Source organism: Lissotriton vulgaris, chromosome 3_1 (assembly GCF_964263255.1).
Source record: "Lissotriton vulgaris chromosome 3_1, aLisVul1.2, whole genome shotgun sequence".
Classification (NCBI taxonomy): Eukaryota; Metazoa; Chordata; class Amphibia; order Caudata; family Salamandridae; genus Lissotriton; species Lissotriton vulgaris.
The window spans coordinates 1,425,738,991-1,425,764,590 of NC_141689.1; the positions used below are offsets into that span (position 1 = coordinate 1,425,738,991).

Genomic DNA, 25,600 nt, shown 5'->3' on the forward strand with positions numbered 1-25,600 from the left:
AGCCTCTAGATTATCTAAGATCGGGGCCTCGAAGCTACCATGTGGTGGCCAGCGAAGGTCACCGTCCTTCTTCGTGTATTTGATCCAGTATTCATTAAAAGTAATCGGGCCTAGCCCATGTTTACTGTACAGTTCATAAGTCGGAGTTCCAACCGGAGGTATCGGACATGAGTCCTCCAGTCGGGAATCCACACCACAAGGTCTAAAACAACTGAACAAAGTACTACGACCAGGCATCTTGCACACTAGCCGAGTTTCACAAACTTCAAGGGTTACGGGATTTACCAAGTCCCAGCAAAGAGCTAATACCCTCGGTTTTTGGCGTCTGCAGTCGTCAAATAACACAACAAAGTACGCTAGCAAAGTGTTACCGACAAAAACACTCACACAGCGTCAACAACAAAAACACTCGCTAAAGTGTCAACAACCAAGGACTCTGGGAGCGACCCACAAATACTTAACTCAAAGATCGATGGCGTCACCAGGAAGGCCTGTCAATCGTCTCGCTATACCAAGGTCTACGCCAGGCGCCAAAACAGGTCTACAGTCAGGGCAGCAGTCCGTCGCAGCCGTCAGGAGGCGGGAATCTTCGCGGGAAAAGTCTTCGGGCCACTTGTTTCGACAACAGGATCGATGAAGCGGAGTGCACCTTCCCTCGGAGATTTCACACGAAGTTCCTCACGATCGTCGGGCTTGGACCGGTACCACTGATGCAGCCCCACGTTGGGCGCCAACTGAAGGACTGGGTTCTTTAAGACCCAGCGGTGCCAGGGCACAACACCTGAAACCTTCGTGGGTAACCTGCTCCGGCGTACGAATGACAGAGACACGGGACACTTCCTTCGGCGTCAAAGATTCAAGGTTTATTTACTGCAGGGAACACAGAAGTCACGACAAGTACAACACGTGCAACTTGGGGAGACTGCTTCAAATTGGTTCTGCGGATCGCTCCTTTTATACAAAATTTACCCATAGGACAACATGGTACACAAAAGTTTACAACCCGGTTCCCACAATTATCCCCCAGGGGGGGTCGCTTTGGTCACTTTGATACACACAAGGTCCGGAACATAAGTGCGGAAACATTTGGCGGTTCCCAACTGTAAAAACCCATCTTCCCAACATTAGTGCATTCCAATCGGCAGTAAAACAGATCGAAATAGGAACAAAGACAGGTGCAGAGGAAGACGGAGACAGTGGGGAGATCGGAAAGGGTGTAAAAGGGGAGGTATCGGGAAACACGAGATACAGGCATCAAAGGGACGTGCCTAATGAGATGCACGGCTGAGACAATAAACCGACACGGCAAGATGAGCCTCGAGCGGGGCCATCTGCCTTACAGTATCATCCCCCTCATCATAAAGACACTTACAAAGGACATGTGTCTTCCGCAAATATCTTGGGAGTCCCAGGGTCGCGAAGCGGACAGCGTCCGTTCGCTGGCTACTTGAGGGCAAGAGACAAAATGGATGCCGTATCTAAGATGGAACCCGTGGGTACAGATGAAAAACCCACATAACAAACGAACGGTTTAAGTTAGCACAGCGAAACTGCGCACGCTTACTAAACTCGTCATTTGCGGTTCATAGATACCAGACTCGATCATATTCGTGCGAGTCGAAAACACCACTTACAATTGTCACGGAACCTCAACGGGGTGTCCCAGTGAAGCTTGCTTATGTGTTTACTAACATTAACACGCTTGCCTCTAAAATGGTCGCTGCTTTGCGGCAATTTAGTCTGCGCATGCGTCGGTCATACCCATGGATGTGACGCACTCGCAGTTCTGGAGGAAAATTGTTGCTCATGCGCAATGCATCTAAAATGGCCGTTTTGTTTTCTCATATGCTCCATGCTTGCATTGCCGCTTTTGCAAAGCTGTCTGTTCTGCACTTACCCTAATGCTATAGTTATTATAAAGTAAGGGGTGTAGTATAGCCGATCATGGTATACAGTGTATTCATTTTTTCTGTGTTTCTAAATTGTTTTCGCTTGCTTTTCATATTTTGCATTCATTGGGCCTGAGAGGCGCTTATTACTCCATATTTCAAGCTCATATGATCCCAGTCATGTGATGGGGAAAAAGAAAGTCATTCAGCAGTGGAACCCAGCCAGCTGGCAGCCTCGCCAAAGATGCTCCTGGGAACCGACCTGTTACTCAGCAAGACGAAGCTGACTTGTACCTAATTTTTCTACAATTGTAATAGTTTTTGTATACTCAATCAATCAATCAGTGACACTTATAAAGCGCGCTACATACCCGTAGGGTCTCAAGGCGCTGGGGGGGGGGGAGCCGCTACTGCTCGAACAGCCAGGTCTTCAGCTTCTTCCTGAAGGAGAGGTGGTCTTGGGTCAGGCGCAGGTCGGTCGGGAGGGAGTTCCAGGTCTTGGCGGCCAGGTAGGAGAAGGACCTTCCTCCTGTAGTCGCTCTTCGGATGCGGGGGACGGCGGCGAGGGCGTGGTTGGCTGATCGGAGGTGGCGTTTGGGAGCGTAGAAGTTGACTCGGCTGTTGAGGTAGCTCGGGCCTTGGTCGTGTAGGGCTTTGTGTGCGTGGGTGAGGAGGCGGAAGGTGATTCTTTTGTTGACGGGGAGCCAGTGAAGGTCTCTCAGATGTCCGGAGATGTGGCTGGTTCGTGGGATGTCGAGGATGAGTCTGGCTGAGGCGTTCTGGATCCGCTGGAGTCTCTTCTGGAGCTTGGCGGTGGTACCGGCGTAGAGGGAGTTGCCGTAGTCCAGTCGGCTGGTGACGAGGGCCTGGGTGACGGTCTTCCTGGTCTCGGTGGGGATCCACCAGAAGATCTTCCGTAGCATGCGTAGGATGTTGAAGCATGCCGAGGAGACGTTGTTGACTTGCCTGGTCATGGAGAGGGAGGAGTCCAGGATGAAGCCCAGGTTGCGTGCATGGTCTGTCGGTTTGGGTGCGGTGCCCAGGGCGGGAGGCCACCAGGAGTCGTCCCAGGCGGAGGGAGAGGAGCCCAGGATGAGGACCTCCGTCTTGTCCGAGTTCAGTTTCAGGCGGCTGGTCGTCATCCACTCGGCTACCTCTTTCATCCCTTCGTGCAGGTTGGCTCTGGCGGCGGCGGGGTCGTTGGTCAGGGAGAGGATCAGCTGGGTGTCGTCGGCGTAGGAGATTATGCTGAGGTTGTGTTTGCGTACGATGGCCGCGAGGGGGCTCATGTAGACGTTGAAGAGTGTGGGGCTCAGAGATGATCCTTGGGGGACGCCGCAGATGACTTCGGTGGCCTCTGACTTGTACGGTGGTAGGCGGACTCTCTGTGTTCTCCCGTCGAGGAAGGAGATGATCCATTCCAGCGCCTTGTCCTGGATTCCGACGTTGCTGAGGCGCCGTACTAGGGTGCGGTGGCAGACCGTGTCGAATGCCGCGGAGAGGTCCAGGAGGATGAGGGCCGCTGTTTCTCCGTTGTCCATCAGGGCTCGGATGTCATCGGTGGCGGCGATGAGGGCGGTCTCGGTGCTGTGGTTGGCTCGGAAGCCGGACTGTGAGGGGTCGAGGGATCCGTTCGTCTCGAGGAAAGCGGCCATCTGCTTGTTGACGGTCTTCTCGATGACTTTGGCTGGAAACGGGAGGAGCGAGATGGGGCGGTAATTCTTGAGGTCGGTGGGGTCCGCTGTTGGTTTCTTGAGTAGAGCGCTGAGTTCGGCGTGTTTCCAGCTCTCGGGGAAGATGGTGGTGTTGAAGGATGTGTTGATGATGTCTCGCAGGTGGGGTGCGATGACAGCGTCGGCCTTGTTGAAGACGTGGTGAGGGCAGGGGTCGGTCGGTGATCCGGAGTGGATGGAGTTCATCGTGCGGATGGTGTCTTCGGTGCTAATCGGGGTCCAGGCGTGGAGGGTGGTGGTGGGGGGTGGTTGTTCGGTCATGGTGTGCGTTGGTTGGTTGTTGAAGCTGTTGTGTATGTCCGCGATCTTGTTGTGGAAGTATGAAGCCAGGGAGTTGCAGAGGTCTTACTCTATTGTTCACTGTACATCTCATGTCATGGGAAGCTAGAAATTAAGGGGTGGGTACGAAAATTGAATATTAAGCCTGAGAAAGTCTAAAATTTAGGTGGTGTGATGACTTAACCTCCTCCTTTGACCAATCAGAACTTGGGGATCCTTTCACTTGCAACATTGGTGGGTGGTACACTGACCCGAAAACAGTATAACCAGCCTAGGTTTAGCTAGAGAAATTGTCCGACTTGTCCGAATAGCTGACCTGTCACTGACTCAACGAACTCTATAGGTGATTGATAGAGAGAGCTGCGGAGCACTCTGTCCGTATTTCCACAGACTCAGTCGGGGTTTTGGGAACCTTAAGTGCTGGCGAAGCACTTTGCTGGGAGATTCGAGAACCCAATCGGGGTTATTGGCAGATTCCTTGCAGAGAGGGAGTAGCGCAGACGTTGCAACCGAAGCTGCAGGTGTTGGTCATACCCTTTGGTGAGCCCGGTCCTGATCCAAATCCTGGGGTTGTCCTGTCCTGACTGTCCATGAACTGTACCTGCTCGCCTACTTGCAGCCTAAGTCCTTGAGGGTCTTTTCCTGCCTTTTCCAACTGACCCGTGGCCAGGGTTAGTCTTCAACCTATCATAGGTAAATATAACTGAGTGTGGGCGTTTGTGTATCTAAATTTCTCTCTCTTCTCTAATAAAGCATAATTGCCTATGTCCTTTCCCTGTTTCTCTATAAATAAGTTTCATGCAAATTTGTCTATTAGCATGTTCCACTTTTACCCTACCTTTAGTCAATTACTGATTCATTTTGCACATATAGTATGTACCATAATTACCTTCCCTATAGAATATAAGCACATCTTGATAAATCAAATTGCATAAGTTTCGTTTCTTCTGAACCGTTAGTGAATTTCGAAAGTCTATTTTGATTAGTGTGTTCCCTTTCTTTACCCGCCTTTAGTGAAAATTGTGAGAGTCTTTTAATCTAAAATAGCATGTTCCTTATTTTTCCCTCACTTTATTTTCCGAATTCTAAATGAATCTTACTTTCATTCCTAGCTATACGATATTTCTAATTCTAGGTATAGATAGTCTGATCTGTGTTAATTTCTGGCTCATGACATTTGATGATGAAGATGATTAGATAAAGGTTTTGAAAACTTCTTGAGTCTGTGGGTATTATAAAAGTATAAACATTATTCAGAGGTACATGGTATCTGTGTTGTCTACTTACTCCCACAGCTAGCTCCTTGATCCATTGTGATCATAGGTACCTGTCTCAAGGATTGGTAAGTCAGGTACATGGAAATAGAAAAGAAGTGAAACTAAATTACTGATAATAGTGTGTAGGTTACCTGATTAAAGAATTCATGAAAGTTATTTTTATGGGCCCAAGTGTGCACTATTTGGTAATAAAAGTTAGTCGGGTGACCTGCGCACTCTATCAGAAAAACTAAAAGGGATTGATCCAGAATATAATTGTCAGAAAATCGTCTGACATAAATATTGTTTCCTAAATAATGTCTACAAAAATATCCACCCATTTGTGTTAATTCCTGACATTAATATGATTATATGTTTGTAAACTATAATTAGGAGTCAATATTTATGCTAGGCAGCCTTTCTGACAATTATATTCTTATTTACAAACTCAAGAATAACCATCATGTGCAATGGCAGTGATAAAAAACTGAGGCCCAATGGACCATTAAATGCACAGTCACACATTTATTCCTACTTCAAAATTGACATGAGAAAAGCATTGTTTACTGCTTCACACATTGCATGTCACAGTGGCTTTATACAGAGATACAACTCTTCTGATAATCATGAGGGCTCTTTAATGTTATTTTACAATAGTTCACAAATGCATCTGGTTTTTGATCACATACCTTTTAAAATAAAATAAAAATGAAAAATGGCATTGCATAAAACATGTACATATGTGTGCAGAGGCTAGTGTTACATTTATTAACATTGTTAAGGGAGGGGAGAGGCTTCATGACCCACTCGAGTCTTCACCTCTCATGAGTCGTGTGCCCTCCCCACATTCAACAATATTAACTAAAAGCCTATTACACTCTGCGCATCTACAAATATACAATAGATGGATGGGTGAATAATAGAGTCCTATAAAAAGGACTCCACCCGAGAGATGTGTTAGAAGTGCATTATAATCACATGTAGTCTGGACTCACATGTATTCTGTATTAACTAATGTTAAAGATGACATTGGGGGTATTTCATATTTAAAATATTCTTGTGAACTAATGAAATATATGCACGTTTAAGAGATGTGACAGACAGGATTGTAGTGCTTACTTAATACTATTTCATGAGAAATGGTTTAAGAATCCTGAAGATACCAGAGGGGGAAGAGCTGGAAGACATAAAGGGATTTGTTTGCAGGCTTCTCAGAGAAGGAGTCTTAAAAGACCGTCCAGATATAGACTTGGAAGCGGAAATCCAAAGAGTACATAAAGACCCTTATAAGAGACGTACAGACAGGAAAGCTCCAAGGAAAATATTGGTTAATTTTCAAACCTTTAGTGTTAAGGAGCTTATCTTAGGGAGATGTCTGTCGAAAACAGATCTCCGTTACCGGTCCAGCCCATACCTTATCAGGTCTGACTTAGGAGCCAGAACTGCACAGAGACAATGGGAGCTTGGCACCAGAATGCCAGATTTGAGATCATTGGGAGCCCACGTGCAGATGAGGTTCCCTGCTCTGCTCAGAATTATGTGGAAAAATAAGACCTATAGCTTTTCACAGCCTGAAGAGGTAGACAATCTTTTAGGCCGTATGAGAGATGATCAGGAAAATCAGTGACGAGTAGACAACTGATTTAGATAAACTGTCAGAGATGGGTCTCTACATAAAATCTGCAAAAAAAATGGCTTAAGAAGTAAGGAAAAAGGGTAAGGGGTAAGGGGGCAAGGGAACAAGGGAATAAATAAAGAATAAAAATAATGCACTGAAACACTAAATCACGGAATAGGGAACACGATTTATTAGCACTACACCTTTCACTCGCTATAACATATTTGATTCAGTCAGGGGATCCTCCTAGGTGCTCCAAAGGCGAAGTCATCGTCTGGTATGTTGGGGGGGTTACTCTGGAGGGAGGGTGTTCACTGGGTGGAGGGAGCAGTGGGAGAAAAGATAAAAAATAAAAAATCCTCATGTATAGGAAAAAATCTCTCATATATAGCTATGGATGGGTACGAGATTATAATAGGGTTATGAGTAACACATATAAGCTTAAAGCCCTTTCATGGAACATCAATGGCTTGGGGGAAAAAAAGAAACAGACCAGGATTTGTGAATTTTTTAAAAAATTAGATGCGCATCTTATAATGCTCCAAGAGACTCATCTGGAGGCAGATATTTGTAGTTCACTTTTTAAGAAACTAAGGTGGGTACAGGAAATAATCTGCTCCAGGCAGTCTGGAACAACAAGGGGGGTCTCCATTATAATTCACGCAAATTGCGGGATAAGTCTGAAAAAATATGAGACAGACCAAACAGGAAGATGGTTGGTAGCAGCAATACATATTCAAATTATCTCTTATACACTTGCTGTATACTATGGTCCAAACGATGATAACCCCGGACCGCTTTTCAAGTTAGCGACAGCATTAATAGGGTCAACTGGCCCGGTAATCCTGGGAGGTGATTTCAACTTAGTCTTTGACCAGAAGCTAGATAGAACCTCCAAAGCTAAGTATCATGCTCTCACAAAATCACTCGCTATCTTAGGCGGTATAATGAAAGATTTCAGCCTTTTAGACGTATGGAGAAAAAAATACAGATCTTTATGGGGATTCACTTTCTACAGCAAGAAATATAAGAACTATTCTAGGATTGACCATTTTTTAGTTGATCAGCATCTCCTCACAGACATTAATCATCTTTCCTTCATACCTGTAGGGATGTCAGACCATGCAGTATTGGAAATGGTAATTGTATTGAACTTGAGTCCTTTAAAAACAAGATGGACCTTGGAAAGGTCACTTCTATTAGATGACCAGGTAAAAAGAGACGTTAAAGAAAAAACCACGGGGCGTGGCTACGCGCGCAGCGAGACTGGCTGCACCCTAGCGGAGCTCCAGCGTGATCCCACACTCAGGGGTCAATTTATCCGTGAAATTCACCGCCTGGCCGGCCAGGACTTGCAGCGAGTGACCAAAGGGTGCCCACGCAGCGTTGGTCCGAGAATCGGAGTTCGGCGAGCTCCGAGACCGCATCGGCGCCAGCGAGGCCGACGCAGCCAAAGAGGTGACCACGGCGCCGGCGAGACCCAACAGGAAAGTCCGGTGCTGCAACCGGAAGTGAGGGCCGCACGAACGGGACCCTTGGGAGACGCGACCAAACGGCAGCGACCCCAGGACACACAGTTGGTGATTGACCCCCCCGACAAGCCACAGAAGACGGAGGCGTCCCGACGGAGAGGTGCTGTAGAGGGACCGTGACCGCCGTCCGGACTGCCGCGATCGGCCGAGGAAGCGGAGAGGTGCCCATCCCCCATCGCCCAAAGTCGCAGGTGCGGACCGGCGTTAGAGAAAGCGGACCCGGGTGACGCTTGGACTCCCGAGGGGCTGCACCCCCCAGGCTCCGACAGGGCAGTGACCAGAAGCCCCGAACACCCCCCCAGGTTAGAGGCCAGCCCAGCACGCAGAGAACACAGCGCCCGCCTAAGCGCAGATCCGCCACTCACGGCAGCGCAGAGCACACGGACCTGATCCCGTGCGGCGCCACAAACCGGGCCCAGAGACCAGGCAGCAGCGAAACATCTAGGGGGGGCACCGCAGGCAGCCTCTACAACACGCACCACGAGACACTGGTGGAGCGGAGCCGGCGGAAGCCGCGGACCACTTGGGAGGCCTGGGACCCGACTGCCCACCCCACCCGCCATTGCTAACGGCAGCTAGGCCCCGTGCACGGGTCCACAGGGACTATTAGGGGTGGCGGACGCCACAGGAGGACACTACCTACTGCACACCACACGCGCTACAGCTGAACGCCACAGAATTTCGGCGCCCTCTAGGCCGTGGCATAGCGAGACGCCCGACATAACGGGGAGTCGACGAGGAGCTTAAATTACGCTCCGCCACAGAAGCGACAAGGTGCCGCACGTTGCCTGGGCAGGAATCCGACCCACGCAGTCCAACCTCACGGGAGACTCCAAAGTGGACATACCCTGCACTCCCTGACCTAGGAACATTGCCGGAACCCCAGCCAGAGGCTCTGGCAAGTACCGCGACCACAAACCGACGCCTCGCTGAGGTCCTCCGAGGGCCAGCGCCCGCCCATGTCCGGGGGTGCCGGAAAACGCACAGGAACGGGGACCACGTCCCAAAAGGGCAAAATGGATAAGACGCAGAAGCAAACGGACGCGGATCCGGTGGCAACTAAACTGGACTCAGTGCTGGCAGCCATGGAACGCTTGGAAAGTTCCATCCAGTCTACCCGGACGTCCCTGGAGGCGAAAATAGACGGAGTCGCCATTGACCTAACGCACCTGAAGGAAGATCACAAGAAACTGGCTGAACGCACCAAAACCCTGGAAACCACGGTGACGGGCATGGAACCTCGGGTCGCCCAGTCAGACAAGCAGATTAAAGATCTCCTCAACAGAGTGGAGTTCCTGGAGGACAGGGCGGAGGATGCAGAAGGGCGGGCGAGACGCAACAACGTCCGCATAGTGGGTTTGCCCGAAAAATGGGAAGGCAAGGATCCGACCACCCACGTAGAAGAACGGTTACGCACCCTGCTACCGGAAGGCACCCTCTCACAGCACTTCGTGGTGGAACGGGCGCACAGAGTCCCGTCAAGGCCACTGCACACCGGCTCCAACCCGCGCCCATTCCTACTCCGTATCCTGAATTACAGGGACCGGGATGCTGTCCTGCGAGAGACTCGGAAACTGGGCACCATACAGGTCGAGAACGCGAATATAATGTTCTTCCCGGACTACACGATCCAGGTGCAACGCCAACGACAATCATTCCTAATGGTGAAGCGGAGGCTACGACAGCTGGGACTTACGTACTCCCTCCTCTTCCCAGCAAAACTCAGGGTGGTAGCGAACGAGAAAACGCACTTCTTTGACTCCTCGGAAGATGTGGAAGCCTGGCTCGACAATGGGACGGACAAGAACACTGGAAGGTCGGGACGCCCGGACAGGCCAAGGAAACGCAGGAGGTCCAACAGGAGACGTGGAGCACGATCACCCTCTCCAGCGGCCAGCAGCACCCAACACAGCGCGAGCCCACCGGAGGAGGAGGTGCGCAGGGAACAACAGGAAGCTCTACGAATGGTCTCGGAGCTCAGCGGCTCCCCTTCACAACGCTCCCCGCCCGCCCACAGCCCCAGAGCATCGCCAAGCGACGATGAAGCGATCTATGGACTCCCGGACTCGCAGCTCTCGAATGGGCTGCCCGACATCACCCCACAGACATCGGACCTGTTTGGCTAATGGAGGAGTGCCATGCCACGGGGCCACCAGTGATAGAGGTAAAGACACAGCGAGGCCTGGTGGAGACGAACACGGAACACGCAGTAAGTTGAGACAATGTCATATTTGCAGTAACTTGTTACGGAGCAGCTGCCCGATGGCACCCTTGCCACGAGGGCCGCTACATTGCGGGGTCCCTATGGGCGGGCGATAGTTAACATCTCCAGGCTCAGCCGGGGCAGACACCCCATGACTTTCGGGACATGTTACCACCCAAGCAGTGGGCCGGCCTGATGGCCGATCGGGCCTACACTACACACCCCCCTGGGAGGGCACTCACGCCTTCACGCTCAACGAACTCTCACTGGGCACTTGGACTGCGCGATGGGCAGCAACCCCCCAGCATGGACTGTTCGTACTTGTTGCGAAAAGTTTGGACGGCTGCCCGTTTGGCAACCGACCCGATGGTATTCCCCCCAGTTAATGTTTACCCCCCCTTTCCCTATAGTGCAACGCTGCATACATGACCTATGGGGGTGCTCACTGGGTTCTCCTGGGTGCTGCTCGAAAAAAGCTGGAGATGCTCTGACGCTGGGTGGTGGGGGGCCCCTTGGGGAGGCGCTTGGTGTGGGGGGGAGAGTGGGTGTGATTGACTTGTTATATGCTGATGGCTGAAGTAGTACTGTGTACCTGGAATGTACGCGGAATACACACACCTGCACGCAGATACATGATTTACTCCTACTTAAAGAGACACAAGGTACAGATAGCGCTCCTCCAGGAGACACACTTAACATCCCCTGAGGTACACACCCTGCGCAGGCGATGGCGCGGACAGGTTTACGCAACTGGGTTCTCCTCTTACGCTAGGGGGGCACTGATATGGATCAGACCGGGGCTCCCGTTTGAGGTAGAGGACTCCCACATAGACAAGGAGGGGCGGTTTGTGGCAGTGAAGGGGCGCTTAGACGGGCGACCGCTGGTGGTGGCGTCGCTCTATGCCCCTAACACGGACCAACAGGGCTTCCTCGAGACGGTCTCCGCGACACTGGCACATTGGCATGGGGTCCCCTGGGTGCTGGGAGGGGATTATAATAGTGTACTGGACACCACACTGGACCGCTCATTCCCACCACTACCCAATGCGCCAGTAGTGGGCGCCATGAAAGCTCTTATAGCCTGGGCCTCACACTGGAACTTGCATGATGTGTGGCGCCATCGGAACCCCACGGCCAGGGTATACTCGTACTACTCGGGTGCCCACACTCTACACACCCGATTGGACAGATTCATGCTCACGGATGATCTACTCCCGCTAGCGACGGACGCGCATTGCATGGGTAGGACACACTCGGACCACAACCCACATATGTTAACCATCACTAGGGAGAGTGCCCGCCCCCCTGTCCCCACTTGGAAGCTGCAACCAGACCTCCTGCTAGACGCGCCCTTCCGGGATTCACTGTTTGCGCATATAGTACATTACTTTGAGGATAACGCAGGCTCAGCCACCTCACTGCAAATGGAATGGGAGGCGTTTAAGGTGGTCATTAGGGGGCAGTGTTTAGGTACACAGGGGAATCTCAAACGTCAGGTGGAGAGGGACCTACAGAGGGTGGAGGAACTGAGTCGACATGAGCGGGACTCGACGGGAGGAAATATCGCTGGCCTTCGACATGCGCAGGCGACCCACGAACGGCTATTGGAGAGGCTCCGATGCCTGAATTTTGCGGCTCATGCGGCACGCACACATGATAGAGGGGATAAGCCCGGAAAGTTGCTGTCGTGGCTCATCGCCAGTGAAGACCGAACGAAACCAGTCACAAAGGTGCTAGATGCGACTGGGACGCCCCCACACACACAGTCAGGGATTCATAGAGCATTCACCACGCATTACGGAGCGCTGTATCGCTCTTGCCTGCCCACACCCGCCCCGGACACGGAGGAGTATCTCCGTCGGTTGACGTTGCCGACACTCACTGACGCCCAACGAGCTATCCTCGCGGCACCCATCGCCCCTGAGGAGCTCCGGGAGACCATAGCAGCGCTCTCAAACGGCAAGTCCCCTGGCCCCGACGGACTCCCAGCGGAGTTTTATAAAGCCTACCAGGACCTCCTGATTCCTGAACTCGGTAAATTGTATGAGACGGCTCTAGAAGATTCCTCCCTGCCCCCTTCACTGAGCGAAGCCACACTGATCTCCCTCTTGAAACCGGGCAAGGAGGGGACGCTTATGGGCTCATACAGGCCACTCGCCCTCCTAAACACAGACTATAAAATACTAGCCTCCACTCTAGCGAGGAGACTGGCCCAATATACGCCCCTCCTGGTCCACCCTGATCAGAACGGGTTCGTGCCCACACGCAGCACATCGCTTAATATCCGCCGGTTATTCAGGGTGCAGGAGTACGCGAGGGACCCCTGGCCACGGTCGGGTTGCATAGTATTAGACCTGGAAAAGGCATTTGACTCAGTGGAGTGGCCGTACCTTAGAACGGTTATGCAAAAATTTGGTCTGGGAGACGACTATCTAGAAATGGTGGGACTACTATACCAGACGCCCACCGTCCGGGTCCGGATAGGGAGCCTGATTTCGGATGCTATACAGGTGCGGCGGGGCACCCGACAAGGCTGCCCGTTATCGCCCCTACTCTTCTCACTGGCCATGGAACCGCTGGCAGAGATACTGAGGATGCAGGGCGCCCAGTGGGGCATCCCATTGACAGACGGGGAGCACGCGGTTTCTTTGTGTGCCGATGATTTACTCCTCTACGTCCGGGACCTGACGCGGATACCCCCGGAACTCACCGGTGCCCTCAGCGAATTCGCGACGCACTCGGGTCTAAGGGTCAACTGGGGTAAGTCTGGGGTCTTCCCCTTTCACCCAGACATGCAAGAATGCGTAGTACGGCTCGGGGACACGACGCTGACGTGGTATGCCGGCACCTTCAAGTACCTGGGCATACACATTTACAGGAACGCGGCGGATATACTGGATGGCAACCTGGTTCGAGCCATAAACTCCTTGCGGGCACAAATCCGATTCTGGGGCACGCTCCCGCTTAATGTCCCGGCCAGGATCACCCTGTCCAAAATGATAGTCTTGCCCAGACTTCTGTACTACTATTCGAACCTGCCGGTATATGTCCCAGCCCGGGTCTTCAAAGACCTGGAGGCCTTAATGCGAACCCTCATATGGAACACGGGGAGACCGAGGGTGGCCCTGAACAAACTATATGCCCCGACGACCTCGGGGGGACTAGCGGTCCCGAACCACGAGCATTACAACCTCGCCGCACAGCTTCAATGGGTGGTGGCATGGCTCGCGGGCAGAAACTTAAGCGATACGGCCTCAACGACCCCAGCACTGACCCATGCGGAGGCTCTCGCACTGTTCCACCCCCTCAGAGGCGTGACACGTGAGACGCAACTACATGTAGCGGTGGCACTGAGATGCTACAAGCGTGCACTGACATTAACCAGGGAAACTACACCCTACGCCCCAGCATTACCACTGGAGGGGCTACCCAGACCGGGAGGAGTGGTGACGGCAGCGCGCCTGCATGACTGGGCACAGGTGGGACTTGAAACGATGGCGGACCTCTATGACGACGGGGCCCTGGTGCAGTTCGAGGGGCTAGTGGAGAACCCCGGACTGCCAGCGGGTCAATTCCTGACACATGCATCAATGATACGGGTCCTGACGGAACATTGGGGAGACATGTCGGCGGAACCTGAGACGCACCTCTTGATACAGTACCTGCACGTAATGGGGACGGGCACGCACGTCGTACACTGGCTAACGCAGGCGCTGAGATCCCACACTACATGCTCCCTGCGGTCGCTCAGGGACAGGTGGACCACTGACAGGGGGGAGGACTGGTCGGATAAGGAATGGGAAAGGATTTTAGAGGGACCACAACACATTCCCCGCAATTTGAGATTCAGAATCATACAGTTCTACATAACACACAGGGCATATCTGTCCCCGGACAAGATTAATCGTTACTTTGGCCTGGACACGTCCAAATGCCCACGTTGCGCGCTACTGAACGCGGATCTTCTACACATGCTATGGGCATGTCCCAAGCTACAGACGTATTGGCACGATGTCACCACGCTGTTGGCGAAAGGGACGGGGCTCAGCGCTCGACACGACTGGGACACCTGTGTATTGGGCCTTCTCACCAGGACGAAGCACAACAAACCGCACATGAGGTTCTGGGATTTAGGGCTGATAACCGCCAAAAGACTTATAACCCGCCACTGGAAAGCAGCAACACCACCGCTGACAAAACATTGGTGTGCCTCCCTCACCTACTGGGCGACTGCAGAGGGCACGGTACTAAGCAGGGAGGAGACGGCGGGGCGGAGGGCCATACCGATAGCCCAGATGTGGGAGGGTTTCCTTCGAGCTTTCGCCAGGGCCTGCCATGATAAAGGGGTGATGTAGAGAGAGAGTAGTGAGAAAGGTGAGTAATGAAGGCCGCACGCAGATGAACGAGAAACGCCACCCCCGTGATCCACCGCCCTCCCCCTTCCGGCCCCCCCCGCGCCCAACCCCTCCCACCCCCCTGGTTCCCCCCCCCTCCCCCGCTTCCCCGCCCGCTCCGCCCCTTGCGCTCCCCCCCCGCCCCCCTTGCCTGTCAGTGGGAGCTACATACACTGGCGACTCCGCTAATGCACTCCCGCCCCGGGATTCAGAGCTATCACGCACCATTTGTAATACCCTCCCGCGAGCACCACGGGGCAACACCCTATGAGACTACACCGCCCGAAACCAACGAGACAAGGCCCACACTGCAGCACCCCCCCCCCAAGCTTAGGTTCGTTGCACCCACACCTTCTTCCCTGTTCTCCCCTAGCTCGGAATAGCGACACCCATGGCAGAGGTCGCCCCCCAGTTGACCGCACCAGACCTGCCTTTCCTACTCGCACCCTCACTACTAGCATACAGGGACTACACACAGGAGTGCAGCACATAGGCAAGCCACTGCCGAGACCTTCCACCCCACGGTGCCGACATCCTGACCAATCTAGTCGTCCACAGTACTCGTACATGTCGCCCGGAGTCGGGCCTAGATGGCTATTCATACTGAAGGGAGTCACCACACTTCACTACAGACCAAAAGGCTGCGAACACCGGGGGGACGGCTGGTCACCAAGCTACCCATCTGGGCGGGCAAGATTGGATGCCCTGGTGGGAACGGCACTGCGAGACACTTCGAGACAAGACAATGGAATGAATGGACTGACGCAGGCAGTGCCCACCCATGAGGCGATAAGTGGTGATTTCTATATATATGTGCAATTATTGGACCTTCAACCATCGACTGTATTTGCTTTGATACTGTACGAACCACTCCGATTGTTGATTCCCCTTTGAATTATGCACCTAACGACCTGTACTTGTATACCAAGTGTTTCAATAAAACAGATTTAAAAAAAAAAAAAAACACAGAATTCTTTATAATAAATTCAGTCACCTCTACCCCCCAGGTAGTTTGGGAAGCCTATAAGGCTTTTTTGAGAGGGGTCTTAAGTTCCCTAATGGCTTATAAAATAAAGGTTATAAAAGTCAAGAGAAGGGAAGACCTGGCGGCAATAACCAGAAAAGATCTTGAGCTACAAAACGCAATTTTAGCTAACTCCGAGAGGGTTCACTTGTTAGAGAAGGAACTTATAGAGCTACAACTTCAGCTTAAAGTCTGTGACGAGAAAATCCTTAAAGAAAAATGGGAGACTAGTAGATTAAAGAACTTTGAATATGGCGAAAAATGCAGAGCCCTCCTAGCTTGGAAATCTAGAGAAGAAAGAACTAGGAACAGCATCAAAGCCTTAATACAAAGAGAGACAGGAGACCTGATCGAGGTAGACGCCGAGATCAGAGATGAAGCAAGGAGCTTCATGAGAAGCCTCTATACGGAAGGAAGCTGGATGAGATAGAAACCTGGTTGCTCCTGAAAAATCTACCTCAAATTTCAGAACTGGATAAAACATATCTAGAAAGTGAGATAACAGAAGGAGAAATATTAAACCAACTAAAAAAAATGAAGTGGGGAAAACTGCAGGCTCAGATGGGCTGCCGGTCGAGATTTATCTGGATTACATAGATCAGCTATTACCCACACTTAGCATACTCTTTAATCTTTTACTAACTCACGGCCACTGTATTCCCCCTTCTTGGGCTGAAGCCACAATAACGCTCATAGTAAAACCTAATAAAGACCCCAAGAAAATAGAGTCGTACAGACCAATTTCCCTTTTAAATACGGATATGAAACTATACTCCGGGATCTTAGCAACTAGACTTGCGAAGATAATAAAATCTATAATTCACACCGATCAAAGAGGTTTTATCCCAGGGAGACAGCTAAACTAATTAACGTTTCAAGCGATAGGGGCCATAGATTATGCTAATGATAAAAATCTCCCGCTTGCCTTGGTTGCGATAGATGCGGCCAAGGCCTTTGATCAGGTTAACTGGAAGTATCTATGGGCTACAATGACGGCATTTGGGTTCGCTCTAACATTCATCAAGGGTATCAAATCATTGTATCATAATCCAATGGCAAAAGTCTTGGTAAATGGAGTATTATCCGATTGGTTCAACATATCTCGAGGTACGAGACAGGGTTGTCCCTTATCCCCTCTTTTGTTTGATGTTTATATGGAGCCTTTTGTTTGTGACATTAGAGATGACAATATAATTCAACCTTTTAAGTTGGGCAATATGACGTTAAAAACTGCTCTGTATGCGGATGACCTCCTCCTATATACTTCTAACCATTCTGTAGCTATACCCAGGTTATTTTACTTATCAGAAGAATTCGGAAAATTATCAGGCTATCAAATTAATAAGGAGAAAACAGAGATAATGGGGTGGAATAATAACATTCCCATACAGGGTGCGAAACAAAAAATGCGATACTTGGGAATTTATTTGACTCAAGACTTAAAAAACATACCAATAATTAGCTGGCAGACAGTAGTTAAAGACATTAATAAAACATTAATAAGATGGGGTAATCTGCCACTAAATATTTATGGCCGGGTTAATCTTATTAAAATGACTATTCTTCCCAAATTGACTTTCCTATACAATTCCATCCCTTTATCATTCTCTTTGAAAGACATCAATAATCTCCAGGGTAAGATTGGATCATTTATTTGAGCCTGTAAATCTTCTAGGATAGCCTGGAAAAAATTGAGGAAGGGGTCTAAAAATTGGAGTTTAGCCCTCCCAGGTTTATTATCATATTGTCATGCCTTCCACTTTAAAAACTTTAGGCTACTTGCAAACACGTTAGATGCATCTTCACAGGGCCGTTTGTTCCAGGCTTTACTTTATGATCTACCTTATGGCCATGACTTCTTTTTATTCAAGTTCGGCGACCAGAATTTCTTTTTAAAAATCCGCCTTAAGATACTTCAGACCGCTCTTAAAAACTGGGGGTTTATTCGGAAGGTTTTCGGCATTCCTTACTATCACACGCACACTCCAATATGGGATTCTCCGGGAACACCTCTATGTCTTCAAGATCAGCTTTCACAACCTTTGAGAACAGCTGGAATACTGAAGTGGGGAGACTTATGGGTAGACTCGGGCCTTATGGACTGGAACTCCCTAACACTACTTACAAATGGACATCTGACCAGGTTTAAATATTACCAATTATCTGCCTGGTGGTCAAGTCAGAATCTACAGCGGGAAAAAGATTCAGGACTCCTGGATGCAATTCGCAGGGGGGGGGGAGATGGATTAGAGAAGTATCACTTTGGTACAGGCTGTTAATTACGGATGAAAGGAACAAACTACATTTGGAATTGACAAACCTATGGGAAAACAGAATAGCGGAACTCCCCGAAGAATGCAGTAAAATATAGTCAGACTCTTTCACTCTATCTCAGAGGCTAATCAAACCAGCTAATTTAAGGCGTAATCATCTATTTACAGCCTATAGAGTTTATTGGACCCCGGCCAAATTACATAAGATAACGCAAAATAACTATTATTGTCCCCGCTGTAATTATGACGCAGCAGATGATGTCCACATGTTTTTGGAGTGCCCGGTGATTCAGGACTATTGGAGAGCGATAGTTGGTTTCCTGGGCGAGGTATTAACAACAACTACTTTATGTTCACCCAGATTTGTATTCTTTGGTTTACCTAACGATTATAACATTAATAATTTAGATACACAGTTTATCTTTTATGTAGTAGTTATTGCCCAGAGAGAAATCTGCAAAGAGTGGAAGTCCGCTGCCCCCCCCAGATTTGCAGAATGTTTAAAACATATATTGGAAGTATGTAAGATGGACATGGTTGGTCGTAATGGGAATATTGAGAATGTCTGGTCTAAACTGGAGGTCTGGTCTAACAAGTAAATGGTCCGATGATTATGCCAGAGGTTTTGTCGGTCCTGTCCTCCCCCGGCTTAAAGTATTCCATCATAGGCCAAGGGGAGTTGGATAAGGAAAACAACCTACCTCTGGGACATCCCTGTCTGCTATGATACTGTCCCCAGGGCGGACCCGGAAATGTCAGTATAAGAGGCGACAGCGAGACCCATCTAGAGCTTACCAAATCTGGTGGCATATATGAGGACAAAAAAAAAAGAAATGTTTTCTAAAGCAAACACTCAATGATAATTGGTGTAATGAGATGTTTACTAAAAGAATAATTATGTTACTACTGCACTAATTACTAAAATATATGCTAAAAAGTTTGATTTATTTGTGTGTAGAGAAGTGCTCATAATGTAATGCTTGCGCATGTTAACTTAGCCTAACTTGTGGGCCTGGGATGTATTGAATTCAAGCTCAACGTTTCAATCAACATTTCAAATCATATTGTATTCTTGCAGTAGAAATGTTGCATGTATTTTGTATTCCCACTGCAGGTGGAGAAGACTTCGTTAGTGAGAGAAAAAGGGTCTTAGGCTCGTAGATAGTGAGGTATGTGAAGCGGCAACTGGTACGAAGGAAATGCAATAGCGAGATGGGAGGAGAGTTATTGTGAGATAAGGACACAAGACCAAGTACGGCTGGAGTAATAATTTATCAGAATGGCAAGATGGTGTAAAGAAACCAGAGTGTGCTGATAGTATGGAAATTTACGGAGTACAGTTTGTGGGACGTCCTTTGAATGTAATACATGCTATGATGCAACATAGTGAGGGATAGTTAGCATTCTGACATAGGAAACCTTGAGGTACAGACCTTTGTTATGTTTAGTGTGACTTTATGCTCCTTGGCCAGTGTTAGAGTTTCTTCTAAGGAGGACTCTGACAGCTGACACCTTTCTAATTTCACCTTACCATAAATCTCTGCTTTAGTTTAAGGTTGTCACTTAAGGATAGTGTAGGGAAAGAAAGAGGATCATGCTACTTTTCGATGGCAAATTGATGCAATCTAACGCAAAATTCTGTTTCCTTTTTTTACTAAACTTAGCACTAATCGAGTTAGTTGTTTTCTATTTATTATATAGGGTAAATCGCTTCAGAAAATTTGGCTTTCTGTTGTTTGTTACTGTATTTATATGCAGTAATCCTCAGACTAAAATATATTTTAATCCGTTACTGAGTCTGAATTTGGAATAAATTTACTAACTTGAGACTTGGTGTTGAACTGAGTTATTGTGTACCCAAACTGGCTACACTGTAGTTGGAGATTTGAAAAAAAGTGTTTCGCTTACCTCTCATGTCACACAAACAGATTGTCAAGTAATGTGTCAGAGAAGAAAAAATCTAAGTTAAAGAGTGCTGCCGCATGGCCAATGCTTAGTACTTCTCTCACAATTTTAGTTTTGTACAGCATTTTATTATGTTTGAACTAATGAAGGTTTCGTGAAAGTCTTCCTTTGCTTCTGAATCATATGCTGCTAAAACAAATTCAGTGTTCTGCTTTATGTGGTTGTTTGTCCAAATATTGATTAAAGAAATATAGTGGGACAAAAATATTGAGGCCTAAATATCGAGTACTGAAATATGGAGAAGTTAAGTGCATATAGGTAAATGTAGATTTAATATTCTTAACTCCAAGTCTACATATTTTACACTCACTGTATTTTGGTTCTTGAGCTTTAGGCCTCGATATTTTCTTCTCGATATTCTGGTGAGATGCCCTTTAGGTTAATCCTAGAAGTGGTGCATTTTTTCAGTGTCATGCCTGGATCCGCCTTGCTCCTTTGCATCGATGCAAGTCATTAGACTGGCAATTGCTGCTCTTTCATGTAGCATGTTTAGCACTACCATAAAATGCAGACAATGAAGAATCCATTTGTACTGTTATTTTTTTAAATTATTATTAAGGGAAGCTTCTAAAGCGCCTGGTTACGCCCACCGGCATGTCCCCGCGCTGTAGTAAGTGGGAGATCCTAGAGCCCCATTCCCAGACCAACGCCCAGGCCCATTAGTGAAGGAACAAGTATGTTTTTAGCTCTCTTCTGAACCTGGTCTCAGAAGGTTCTAACCGAAGCTCAAGAGGGAGTTTATTCCAGCTCCTGGCCGCCAAGAGCCGGAATGATCTGCCACCCATTCAGGCTCTCTTGACTTTTGGGGTCACCATCAGGCTAGTCCCAGTGGATCTAAGGGACCGGACGGGCCTGTAGGCAGTGATGAGATTCTGCAGGTACCTAGGCCCAATGCCTTGAGTGATGCAGTGGCACATACAGAGGGCCTTAAACACAATTATCTTCCTGACAGGAAGCCATGAAGAGTGTCCAAGGCCCTTTTGGAAGCGGCCCTTCTTGAAAGCCTGAGGACCAACCGAACCAAGACTCTTGACCGTGGCACCTAGATGCAGTATATTGCCATAATCTAATCGCGAGGTGAAAAGAGCATGCACCAGCGTCCTCCTAGCTTCTATAGGAAGAAGGTCCATAGTTTTGGGCAGACATTCGAGGACGCCAAAACAAGTTCCCACCACACATCTGATCTGATGTTCGAATGTAAGATCCGAATCTACCCATACACCCAGGTTCTTAGCCTGGGCGCACAGCATCGGGGCTGGGCCTAAGCAGGACAGCCACCATGCCGATGACCGCACAGACGGCCCCCCACCACGAGCACCTCTGTCTTGATACCGTTTAACTTCAGGCATTTGTTGGCCATCCAGGAGGCAAGTTCCTGCATGCATGCTCTGAAGTTGGAGGCAGCCAGATCCGGTGCCCGTAATAGCGAGATAACCAGCTGCGTGTCATCGGCATATGACACAATCCGGATTCCAAAAGCCTCCACAATACTCGCCACTGGGGATACATATAGATTAAATAAAGTGGGGCTCAGGGAAGAGCCCTGCGGCACACCCTGATCCAGTTTCACAGCTCTAGAGTAATGGGCGCCCTGTTTGACCTGGAACCTGCGTTCCGTCAGAAATGATTGTATCCATTTTAGCGCCGCACAAGAGACACCGCCCTTATTCAGACACTGCAGCAAGTTATAATGTGCTGCAGTGTCAAAAGTGGCGCTCAGGTCCAAAAGGATGAGAGCCATTGTCTGCCCCTCATCAAGCAATCTCACGCGTACATTAAAAGAAAACTTACCCTGCGGCCAATTCTTCCGAGTACGTAGGAATTGTAGCAACAGAGATGATTATTTCTTCCATGCTAATAAACTGAAAGAAAAAATAGTAATACAAGGGTATCCCAAAAGACTTGTTAAGATAGCACTCAAGAGAGCCTAGTACACCCACGAGAGAAACCCTTTTAACACCGAAGGAGAAGGACACAAATACGCCACTCACATGCGTTTTAACTTTTGACCCTAGAGTGAATAAAGTGAAGAAAATAATTCAAAAGAATTGGAAATTATTAGGAGACCTTAACATATCGAAACCACTCTTTGCTATTAAAAAAGGTCAAAACATTCACAATCAATTGGTGCGAGCAATACCATTGAAAAGGGTGGCTCCGCATAAAGATACTAGGGATCTACTTGGATTACCATCAGTGGTGGGGCACTTTAGATGTAAGAACTGTGCGGCGTGTGGCCTTACCAAAGATTCCAAAAACGTGGTGATCGATGGGATCACTCACTTACAGAGATTATTCACTAATTGTAATTCGAAAAATTTAATATACTGTATAAAATGTCCTTGTGACAAGTTTTATATAGGTCAAATGACCCAAATAGTCAAAGCCCGTGTCCGGCAGCATAAATCCAGGATTAAGTGCAAAACTACAGGGGCCCCTATGGTTAGTCACTATCAAGCATATAATCATTCAGAAAGAGATATACATTGGACAGTACTATGTAGTGTCATTAATTTGAATAAGGGAGAGACTGAAATGAAACTCAATCATCTAGAGGCTAGGATGATAGAGAAATATCAGACGTCAAAGACAGGCTTGAATGACAGGGATGAGATCTGGGCATTACTATCATGATGACATTGTGTTTCTATCAATGTGTAAATCAGTGTTCTTACAATATTTGTCCAGAATTTTTTCAATTTTTTCGATTTCAGGATTGAATTATTAAGAATGTATGAGGCGAGGCAACACACAGGGATGTAAGGTACTGTATTGAGAAGTGTTTGGTCATTTCTTGATTAATAGGTTGTATTGGTTTTAATTTGTAATTGTTTTGTTAATTTTTATTTTTTTGCACCATGGTTACAGTGTGTATTTATACAGTTTGCGAATCCTTTTGTTAGGGTTCCGCTGTGACTTTTTGCTGTATTTAGTTTTGGTCAATAGTCTGTCCACCATTTCTAGTATAGGACGAGTCGGGGGGAGTGAGAAGTCAGTTTTTTATTACGACGGCTCCTTTGCTTCCACGTCTCGCTTTAGTTACAATGTGCGGGCGGACCCGGAAGTATAGATTTCTTAAGACGCAGAGTCCTGGGATGTTTAGAGCTGAATAAAGAGCAGGAGAGAAGGTCGCCGAGTGTTTGCCAGAGCGTCTTGGAAGAGTCTACACACGAGACGCTTACCAGTTTAATAACGGACGCTTGTTACAATACTAAGGTTAGTAATCATTATAAACACGGGTGATTGGTAGCCCGTCCTATCGTCACGACTAGTTGAGGAGTGATCTTACAGAGGGGCTCATGTCATGTTTTGTATTCCTAGAGACCCGAGTTGGGGTTGTAATATTGACAGGCAGCCTAGCCCGGCTGGGCAGGCTGCGCTGTTCGTCCGGTGCAACATTCGGAGCCACTGTGACATTACCGGTGGTATTTACTATGTGGCATTAGTAGTTCGGGTGTGTCTAGCATGATGTACACACTGGAGTTAAGTGGGCTCTATCTCCTTCTCCTCTTTCACTGAGCATATTTATTTGTTTTTCCATTCTTTGTAGTAGTTAAGTTGATTGAAAATATAAATGGTTTGGTTTTTATGGTGTTATCTAATTTTTTTGAGTAATAGCACATTTAATTTTTCACTCTTTGGGTGTTACTTGCACACAGTTTGTTGCCTCTATACCTCTAGGGATTAGTCTAAATGTATGCAAGGACGGTTTACTAATGATATGGTGTTATATATCGTGACATGTAAGTCATGTAAATTTGTACAAATGTAATATAAGGTATTTTGGTTTCTTTTGTATTTTTGTAGAATTTATTAGTTTGCTGCCCAAGTCCTGAGGAGGCCTGAAGAAATTTAGGCTGAAACGCGTCGACTGTAGTTCATATTGCCATCATTGAAATATTGAACTGATTAAAACGTTTTCTTCTGAGAGCCTTAACTCGAAAAGGAGGTATAAAGGGTGTTTCTTCCAAGGCTTTTTTGTTTAAAACACTGTGATGACCAAGACAAAGGAATAAGGCTTTACAATTTCATGCCATACCTTTCCTTGTTTAAAAATAATTGGGCACTGGAACCAGATACAGGGTTCAAGAGATAAATTGCTTTAGTATTTTATATTCACGTTTACGTTTGTAGATACTGTGTATATTGTGTAGAAGTGTATATATGTTCAAAAATGATTAAAATGTATACATAATGTGTAAAAATACAAATGTAAAAAAGAAATGAAAATTATATCAAGTGAAAATTTACTTTTCTACAAAAAATTGGTTTACTAAAATAAGTCACGAAACCAAGTTTTGCTTTATTTGAATTATTGATTAGATAGCGAATGGATGAAGCAAGATAGAGTGATATTTTGATTAATTCATGAAGTAATTTTAGAAAACTGAAGACAGTTAATTTGTGGTACCTGTCTCAATAAAGGTCCTTAGAATTGTTACCATAGGCATCGTTTTGTAAAAGATTAGTTTATATTCCCGTATGCCTTTATGGTTTAACGGGTAGCCCCCTTGATAATAGGAGTAATGGCCTCAGTGGCCATAAGTAGAGCTGACTCCGTAGAGTGGAGTGACTGGAATCCAAACTGTGTGGGATGAAGAAGGTTAGCTTCTTCCACATGGGCCATAAGTTGTAAGTTTACAGCCTTCTCGGCCACTTTCACCAAGTAAGGTAACAGCGAGATAGGTCGGAGGTTATCCAATTTCTCGATGCTGAAGTTAGGCTTCTTCTGAAGTGGCAGTACCACAGCCTTCTTCCAGCTATCAGGCACCGGGTGCATACTAAATGATACATCTAGAAGATGCCTGATATAAGGCTCAAGAATGGCAATACTCTCCCCAAGCAGTTTTGGTGAGGCAGGATCCCTGGGTGAGCCGGACTTTATAGAACTGCAGATTCTGCAGAGCGACTCAGGGGGAGGGGTGATGAAACTATCCAGCCTCTAATTTCCCCCAACACCTTCGATAGGTTCCACAAACTCTGCACCCGTTTTTTTGGCTCCCGGAAAGGAAGAGTATATTTTTTCCACTTTTTCTGAGAAGAAACCCGCAATGCGATCGCAGGATTCCCCAGATCTTTCCGTGGGAATGGTGGACGATGTAAGTGAGGAAATCTCCTTATAGATCTTGAATAATTCTTTAGTGGAATTTCCTGCAGCCCCAATTCTCTCAGCATAGTAAGTGGCTTTGGCCCATCTAATAAGGCCATGGTAGTTTCTCCGCTTTTTATGATATTCCAACTTTGCCTGACTAAGAAAGGCTATCCTCCACTGCCTCTCTAGACGTTTGCACTCTGTCCTAGCTAGGCGCAAATCAACGTTATACCATATAGGAAAATATTATTAGTTTACTCATATAAATAGGGCAAAAGTAAAATGAGCGAGTTGCCACCAGTAGTTGGCATGTATAAGCATTCCCTTAAGCATAGTTGGTTT

The 25,600-nt window shown here is 47.9% G+C and overlaps 1 protein-coding gene across 2 annotated transcripts in view; it reads left to right on the forward strand.

Annotated features, from left to right (window-relative positions):
- Nucleotides 1-25,600, forward strand: part of TMPRSS11E (transmembrane serine protease 11E) — a 395,553-nt gene that overhangs the window by 55,323 nt on the left and 314,630 nt on the right. Inside the window, exon 2 of one of the 2 annotated variants that reach the window (XM_086961914.1) lies at nt 22,881-22,930. The exons of the other annotated variant lie outside the window; for it this stretch is intronic. The gene's annotated coding sequence lies outside the window, so the exon portion shown is untranslated. The remainder of the gene's footprint in view (nt 1-22,880; nt 22,931-25,600) is intronic. 2 annotated transcript variants of the gene reach the window in all.